Here is a 9,604-nt window from a genome sequence, read left to right as displayed (position 1 = left end):
ACCTGAGGATCTAATAAACAGAAAGCACAGAGTGTGATAATCTGCCAATTGACCCCAGGAGAGAAGTGTTTTCTTTCTATTACTGAGGAAATAGAACCTCAGTGGAGTTCCCATTCCCTTCAGGATGTTTCAAGGATGCTTATAAGAACTTTGTAGAAATACTGAAGGAAGAGATACAGAGAGGTCCAGGGATAGAGTGAAAAAAGCCCGACTTGACAGAGGTGAGTTTGGGGCTCCTGAAGTCAGAAGAGTGCATTCATTTCTTACTTGAAATGAGACACTCAGTAACAGAACGCTAAGGGTTCAAATACTGAGAACTTTTAGAGGTGTGGAATTTGAAACTTGGTTTGAGCTTATAAGAATTTCATCTTCGGAGCTGTAGGCTCTGTAGAATTGAATGGGAAATAGCAGGAAATAGCAGTTAGTTATTCGTCCTGTACTCAGCTTCATGAGTGTAAATGAGGGCACTTTCCCTTCCCGCCTGCCTCCTTTACAGATTTCTTTGGTTATAATTGCATTTTTAAGTCCAATTAAAATGTTTTCATTACAAAAGAAGCTATTTCCAAGTGTCCAGCATCTATCAAGGGTAAATTGTACCCTAATAGAATGTGTATGTGAGTGTCTGTTACTCTGTGTGTGTAAGTGTATGTATAAGTGTTTGTGTGTGTAGCTGGTTGGCAAGAAAGCTTCTGGGATCCTGCTGTGCCAACCTCCCAGCACTGGGAATATAAACATGAGTATCCACAGCGAGTATTTTCACATGGATGCTGTGGACCTGAATTCAAGTCCTCATGCTTGGTTGACAAACATTTTACCAACTTAACCATCTATCCCCAAGCCTCAATATTTACATTTGTGCTGCTTTAACTTCTTCAATATTAGTTGAACATGACCTTTCCCTCATCCACAGGTCACTCAAATGGAGATATGGAGAATGGGAAATCTATCAACAGTGACTGTATTTGTCTTTTCTGGTTTCTCCCAGCTCCAGACTGGTGGCCTCCTGTACTTTTTCCCTTTACCTTTCATCTACATCTTTATTATGGCAGGAAACCTGATGATCTTCTTTGCTGTAAGGCTGGACACCCATCTTCACAATCCCATGTATAATTTCATAAGCATCTTCTTATTTCTTGAGATGTGGTACTCAAAAGCTACCATCCCTAAGATGCTCTTCAATCTGACCAGTGAGCACAAGACCATCTCCTTCGTTGGCTGCCTCTTACAAATGTACTTCTTCCACTCACTTGGAAACACTAAAGGGACACTTCTCACTGTATGGCTATTGACAGGTATGTTGCTATCTGCCACCTACTCCGCTATCCTAACATCATCACACCGAGGCTGGTAGCTCAGCTTACTGCTGGTTCTTGTATATTTGGCTTCCTCATCCTTCTACCTGAGATTGTGTGGATTTCTACTCTACCCTTTTGTGGTCCCAATCAAATCCATCATATCTTCTCTGATTTCACCCCTTTGTTGAAGTTAGCCTGTACAGATGCCTCTGTGATTCTGGTTCAAGATGTGATTCATGCTCTTGCTATTCTGATAACAAGTCTGATTATTTTCCTATCTTATGTAAGAATTATTATTGTTATCCTGAGCATCCTTCAACAGAGGGGCGTAAGAAGGCCTTTTCCACCTGTGCCGCCCACATTGCTGTCTTCCTGTTGTTTTTTGGCAGGGTGGCCCTTATGTACCTTCGATTCTCTGCCACTTATACACCATTCTGGGATAACACGTTTGCTCTTACATTTTCTGTATTTTCTCCCTTTTTCAATCCTATTACATATAGCCTGAGAAATAAGGACATGAAAGATGCAATTAAAAAACTCTTTTGCCCTCAAAAGGTGATCAATGAATCAGGTATGTAATTTTAGCTTATGCCTTTTTAAGCTAAACAAGATGATCCCCCCCCCAAAAAAAAATGATCCCAAGGAATTACTGTAATTTAAAAGATTATGCAATTGATTTTTTTTTTCTTTCTTTCCAAGACAGGGTTTCTTTGTAGCTTTGGAGTCTGTCCTGGAACTAGCTCTTGTAGACCAGGCTGGCCTCGAACTCACAGAGATCCACCTGCCTCTGCCTCCTGAGTACTGGGATTAAAGGTGTGTGCCACCATTGCCCTGTGATCAAACACTTTTTTAAAATGAGCTGATGGATGGACACATAAATTGTATCTTCTGAGAATTTACAGAGATTGTAAAATTAGCAATTTTTAAAATTTTTTTCCAACCATTGAAAGGTATAAATATCCCATACATAATATATATATATATGTAATATACATATAAACATATATACATACTCCAGAATGGTTAGGTTACAACTATGAAGAACATTCACATGCATTGTCTTTTTGACTCAATCTCTTGGCTACTGTTATCTACACTATTATCTTTACAATAACTTTGAAGTCTTTATAGACTCACATCACATCACAGTGCATAACAACTCTGTTGTTGAGTGGTTAGTCCAAAGCCTTTGAACAGGTTGTGGAGAAAGAAACCTTCCTTGTGTCCAAACTATAGACATTTTCCTTTCAACTTGTTCTCCTTTCCATTAGTGTTCTAATTGTTTAAGACACATGTATCTCTGTGATGTGTTTCATCAGCAGGAAATTATAGATTATGTTTGGCATTGTGTCAATCACTATAAAAAGGAATTGAATTATATAGAAAGTCAATATGAGTAAACTGAGACTGAATAAATGCATGTACTACATTCATCACTCTAAAATATTTTGTATCTTTTCCCTTTGATGTTGCAAAGGGAAACACATAATTTTGTATTATATTTAATATTGTACATATTTTACTTCACAGCACATATTTACAAAACCTGGAATTTTATACTAAGATATGTGTATCTATACAGTGTTTGTTATAGCTTAGTTATGAGATATTATACTGATATGCTATAAATTTACTCTAACTTGAAATGTTACAGGTTTTCTCCATATCGTGGTCTTATAAATCTAGTAATAATTGTAATCTTGAACAATGCTTCAACATAAATTTCAAGAAGTCAATATATTACAGAAAAAATTATAAAAATATTTACCATTCTTGATTAAACATTGACTACTTAAACAGTTTTATAACTGACACATGAATGTAAAACTGTCAGTAGGACTTGTAGAGTGACAAGTTTAAATCTGATATCTGCATATCAGATTTAAACCTATTGATTTGATCATTGGAGAGGTAAAGGTGTAGCATAACTAAAAGAGAATTCTGATACATTAAAATACAGGGTTCAGTTATTCACATTTGTATAAGTATTCATAAATTCATAACCTTGAAATGGATAGGCTCTCAACAGGCTGTATACATCTTCCTGTCTCATAACTTTAGATTGATTTTTCTCCTATTTGGCTATTGAGGAGTTATTGGACAATCCTAGGCTTCCACATATTGTTTCCTGGTTGGGCTTACCCAGGGCAGCTGCTTTACTCTCAACCTTACATCCAGCCTGTGTTATTCTTCCTCTTTCTTTAGTTTCCACTCTTCTTTTTCTTCCTCCTCCTATTGCTTCTATTGCGGTAGCCTCTAAACATTATCATGCATAAGGAAACAAGCAAAAGTGACTTCGGTTCTAAGAATGCACAGCTGGATCTTCTCTGAAGCCTTTAAAGTCAGAAGTAAATGGCCTTTGATACATTGAGAAGAAGCTGACCCAGATAAAACAAAGTGGATTCCATACTGAAAAGCATGGGAAGGAGGATAATGGAAAAGGAGTGGAAAAAACAATCACAAGATGGAAAATGATAAATCATAGGTGGTGCAGAACAACAGCTCATGTGGATAGATGAGACCACACCGAAGATGGAATCTGAGTCAGATCAGAGAAGGGGGCTGGTGGAGGGTGATAATGAAGAGTAAGTTGTAGCAGCTGAGAGCAACTTTTAATTAAAGCAATGTATATTATTCCCCATGAGTACCCTGGGGGACTTTTCAGCAAAAAAAAATGTAGCAATGTAACTATGTGAGTGGGACTTGGTTTGTGAAAGGTGTCCTTTAAAAATGGTGTAATAGTCTTTATATATTTTTACTGTAGAGGATACTATTGATACCTTTCTGAGGAGCCTGATTTTTTGAGTCTTTTTTTCTCAAAATATAAAAGATCCCTTATTAAAACAGTAATTTGGAGGGGGGAGGAGTCTATATATTTCATTAATCTCACAATGTTTGAAAATCTAAAAGAATGGTGTATGCATGGTATATTAAAATTTATATATGTTAAATATTGTAATTTATTTATTTTTCAGTAAATTTAAAATGCAACTAATGAATTTCCTAGATGTGTCATTATGTATAAATGGGAGACCACCAATATTTAAATACATAATTAATCATCATATAATGTAATGTTATGCGTTTTTAACAGCATTTTCTTGAAGTAAATAGACTATTTGCTTTCAAAATCTCAGAAATCATATGTAATATGAAAAATATTCTAGTCTTAAATTTAAATTTTACTTTGAGAATAACGGCTAAGGATAGGAAAGGTTGTAGCAGATACTGTTGGATACCTGCTTAATCAACAGTGGTAATGGAACTGGACGTTTTTAGTTGTAGTATTCTTTGCCCTTTTTTTTAAGGGGTCTTTGTTGGATGAGGCTGCTATTTTGTTTCCTGACCACCCGAACTCTAAAAAAAAAAATCACATAGAAACTATACTATTTGCAATACTGTTTAGCCAATAGCTTAAGCATTCCTTTAGATAGCTCTTAAATCTTAAATTAACCCATTCCTATTATTTTATATTTTACCATGAGGCTCATGGTCTACTAGCAAGGTTCTGGCTGGCAGTTTGTATCTTTCTTCTCTGGTGACTACATGGCTATTCACTGATTCTGCCTGTTCTTTTTATATATCTTTTCCAGCCTGGTTATGTTCTGTTAAGCTATTGACCAAAAGCAGCTTCTTTATTAACCAATGGCAATAAAACATATTCACACCATGCAGAGGGGAATCCACATCAGGTCTTATCACTGAGATGTAATGAGGAATATTGTGGAGCTTTGTGGGTAACTATTTGTCTCCTAGTCACATTTTCTTTGAAATGATTTAGAGGTATATTTTGTTAAAATAAAAAATAAAAATCATTTGTCATTTAAGAGTCAAGTAAATTCAAATATAAAACAAGTTAAATTGTACACATGATTAATAAGCATTTCCAACAGAATATTAACATTAATTTAAAGTTATCAATCTGAATATATGAATTCCAGAAAAAAATCTTTCTCACCCTCACTTATGTTTTGACATACTACTTAAAGAAAAAATGTAATTTCTTTTCCTAAAATTCATACATATGTTTCAATTTTGGTTTTCCTTATAAGAATGAAGGTTTTTTTTAAAGAAGGCCTTATAGCATCACAGGGTAGGAGATATTTAAGAGGAGAACAAATTCAGTTGATTTTGTGACAGTTTAGACTATAATTTAAACAGTCTTGAAAAGTCATCATATTTCATTATTAATTTGCTTTAGTTTTTGGGAACCTTCCTTGCCTGTCGTTTATCTCCATTGAGAGGTCCTGACTTCGATGCACAAAGGTTGTAAAGCAAAAGAAAATCAATCAATCAACACAATTATCCTAAATTCCAATAAGCAGCAAGTAGGTGGAATATTCAAATGGCCAAATTATTTTTCTAAACTAAGATGACTGGCCAAGGACAAGGCAGAAGTAAACCAAGTCTCCCCCCTTGCTTCCTTGTTTCACGGCTCTCCCCTTCTTTACTGCACCAACAGCACTCAAATCTGAGTCTTAGATCTTCCTCATTTTGATTCACTAAAACATTAACACCATTACAGAGGCACAGAAAGGAGGGCAAAAAATAATAATAATAAAAGGAAAAGAGTTCATTGATTCCCATGTCAGGAACTCCCAGGCCCATTTGAAATGAGCTGGAGATCCTTGGACCTGGGATTCTCCTAATTACTAGGCTGAGCTGCTTTTCCCAACTGAAGCCATTATGGGGATGATTGTTTTTCTACTAATGTTGAGTCATTTATTGACAATTCCCAAGAGAGGCAATCATTTTACTCATCTTTAAGAAAGAAAACAGGGGAAGAAAAAGGGAGAAGACCCATGAAGAGAATTAGATCTATTATTTCACTGACTGATGAGAGAAATTGAGTTTAAAATGAGGTCTCAGGGTGGAAGCCTAGTGAAGGAAGTTCGTTCTCCTGTGGCACACACACATCAATGGAGCAAAGATAGAGTCTTCGTTCATGATTATTCTGACCTTAGGCACTAGCAGCAACAAGGTTAGTAGATTAGTTATTTGAAGGTTGATGAGAGAAATATAGAGAAAAAAACAACACACCCACAATAGTAATGGACAATGCCTCCAGGTCTGTAGATACTGTGAGTGGCCTTTGGTGGGATGGCTTTTAAGAGATATGAAAGTGCCAATACAACATATAAAGGTTTGCATTAGTAGATTTCTCTATACAGAGGACCCCTTTAAATTTAACATAGATAGGCACAAAGATGGATTTCTGAAGTGTTTCAGGAATGTCCCCATAATTATACGTGTTTTCCAGCCGGGTTTTGGAAGTTAATGTCACTGGCAATTGCTCTAGACTCACCACTACCAAAATTTGGAGAAGGAACAGAATTCAATGGGTACACATAAATATTGCTGCTTTTGGTTCAGGGTTTCCTCATGCTTTCTGTGCCTTAATAGTGTGAATTTAGAGATTATAGAAAGGTCTGGGTCTACTTAGAAGTTACTTTCTTGAGTAAGTGTATGATTCACATTTTAGAACCATGTTCTGAGAGCCATAGTTACAAGACGTACTGGCTACAGTTGAGAACATCAAGACTTAAATTTTGAAAAAAAAAATCAAGAAAACTTAGAAATACTTTAAATAATGAGCATATATATGTGACATGTATGTGTGTGTATAAACACACATAACAAAATAAGTCACTTTCCCCTACCATATACATACACATATATCACAAGTAATGGAGTGAACAGCAGAAATAAACACTCAAGAAATAAATGAACTTGGTTAGAAAAAAGAAGCAGAATTGAAAGGAAATAAGAGCAGAATATTTCTGGAAAATGTTACTCCTCTTCCAGATATTTAGCAACTAGAAAATATAAGTTATATGAGTAAAATAATATTCCCTTCTCTAAATTAAATGTGTTAAGTAGCAAGTTCCTATAGCAACAGGAGATAAAGCAACTTTTATTTCTGCAGAAAATAACTACTTTCAGTATACATAAAAGAAAATGATAGCTTTTGTATGCAAACAAGAGAAGTTTAATGGGACTTAATCACATAATCCAGAGTTCATTGATAGTGAAACTAAAAGAGATTTTTAATACAATAAGAAAAATTAAGCATAACTTGACAATTGATGTGGTTTGGAAATCAATGGAAAGATAGCTATAAACTGAGTGTGACTGGCACACTCAGGAACGAAAATAAGAAAGTTAGCGAGGAACCTTATTGAATGCTGATACTGAAGTCATGTACCAGCTTGGAGTATCCTTAAAAAAGAAATTTAACTTCCCACTAGTCTGAGAGTGAAGGTTCAACTCGAGGTTTTGATATAGTTGCTTTCTTCAAAGGCGTCTATGCTTGGTTAAAACAAAAAATGCCCATCATTACCAGAGTCTTCCTCAGTCTTTTCACTGTAAACATCCCATTTTTTTTTCTCACAGAAAACACCAGTCAGTAGGATCAAGCCTAGTCACCTTATTTAAGCTCTATTACTTTCTTAGATGCTGTGTGGGAAAATGCAAACATACTCTGAGATCCTGGGGGTTAGAAACTCAACATGTGGTTTTCAAGAGGGAAGATCTCAGGACACAATAGGTGGCACTAAAAGCTGGGTGAAGGTAAAGCTTCTGGAGGGGGGGGTCAATGTGGGGCCAAGAGAGAGATTCAGAACAGGGATGTATAAAGTATTGTTAATTAAAAAGAACAAAGGTCAATGGAAATTGGGAATCTCGAATAAATAAAATGTTGAGATAAAATGACTCTTCTGTGTGGAATGGAATAGAGATGAGAAAAATAAAATAAGAATAGAATATTGAGCTATCTATATACTTGGGGAATAAAAATGGAATATGCAGGAAGGGAAACAATAGTGGGATGGTCTTGACAGGCAGACAGCTACTGAACATTGCATTCCTGGCCTTCGGAGTGAGCAGAAGCAAATATGAAAAGATGAAGGTAGATAATTTATTTGAAGAGTTTGGGGCAATCAGAGAAAATTACCCAAGGCATTGGGAAGCAAGCTTTATAAAAAGAAAAAAAAATAGTTTAAAGAGAGAAGTATTGTCCTCCAGGTGAACATATTTCATCCTAAAAGAAAAATAAGTCAGTAGAGAAGGTGAAACAAATCTCTGTGAGAGAAGAGTAAATAATTAGCTAGAGACAATGCCCTGTCCTGTGCTGTGTTCTAGAATCCGTAGCACTCTACAGCTCTTCTTTCCCACTGTGCCCCACAAAATTGTGAGGGCAAGCCTACCCTTACAGTTCATATATTCATATTCAATTCACAAACCATGTCATTTGACAAACATTTCTTGGACAAAACACCTTCAAATCTCTCTTTAAAAGGGGGTGAAGAGTGATGGAGGAGGAAGAGTGGTATATCCTTTAAAGAACAAACAACAGCACAAAACGCCATTATAGTTCATCCTCTGAATCATTTTAAGTATATAATAGAAAGAGGAGGTAAGCTAATTAGAAGAAAGGGCAGAAGGTGGGTAGAAATCCCCTGTGATGGCTTTATTATTATCCCTTAGACATCTATATGTTTTCTAACAAGAAACAAAAAGAGTGTGGATCCAGGTGGCAGGGGAAGTGGGGAGGAACTGAGAGGAGGAGGGGGAGGGAAAACTATAATCAGAATATATTGTGTGAAAAAATCTATTTTCAATAAAAGAAAAATCATTTCAGACTATGTGTTTAGAATCAGATGAACTGAGGTGAGAGGTAAAGATTTGATGGAGACCCAGCAGTGATGGTACACGCCTTTAATCCCAGCACTCAAGAGCCAGAGGCACGTGGGTCTATGTGAGTTCGAGGCAAGTCTGGTCTACAAGAGCTATTTCCAGGACAGCTAGCACTGTTACACAGAGAAACCTTGTCTCAGAAAAAATTATTAGAGAATCAATAAGGTTGGAATTCAGGAATGATCATCATTTTTATTCCTGTTTCTTCAAGTCCTCTTCATGATGGTTTTAAAATATATTTTACTGACCAGTGGATAAACATTACCTGCAAATCTTCAGGCTCTATCTCAGACCTCCTAAATAAAACTTTCATTGAGGGCACTGGGAATCTAAGCTTTTACAGCCCACTCACTGATTCTGAGCAGTGCTAAGGCTTTGGAATTATTCGGTATAAATATAGGTTTTGTTTTCTATTTTTTCCCTTATGACAAAGTTAGTTGAAGGCCAGTGAGGAACGCATATGATTTCATTCTTCATTTCTGTTCATCTACAGGCACAGTGCAGGTGACTTCTGAAAGGCTGGCGCTTGGTAAGTGTGTGTCCCCTCGGAATACAATATACACTTCCTAAAGAGTTTGAGCGCACTAGGAATTGCTGGCACTTGCACTCCTTAC

The 9,604-nt window shown here is 36.2% G+C and overlaps 1 pseudogene; it reads left to right on the top strand.

Moving 5' to 3' along the window:
* The first annotated feature begins 934 nt into the window (after positions 1–934).
* LOC130874552 (olfactory receptor 6K3-like) lies at positions 935–9,560 on the top strand (annotated as a pseudogene).
* Positions 9,561–9,604: the final 44 nt, after the last annotated feature.

The sequence above is a fragment of the Chionomys nivalis genome, chromosome 5 (assembly GCF_950005125.1).
Source record: "Chionomys nivalis chromosome 5, mChiNiv1.1, whole genome shotgun sequence".
Taxonomy (NCBI): Eukaryota; Metazoa; Chordata; class Mammalia; order Rodentia; family Cricetidae; genus Chionomys; species Chionomys nivalis.
The sequence above is the reverse complement of the archived record's forward strand: the minus strand, read 5'-3'. Positions and strand labels throughout refer to the sequence as shown.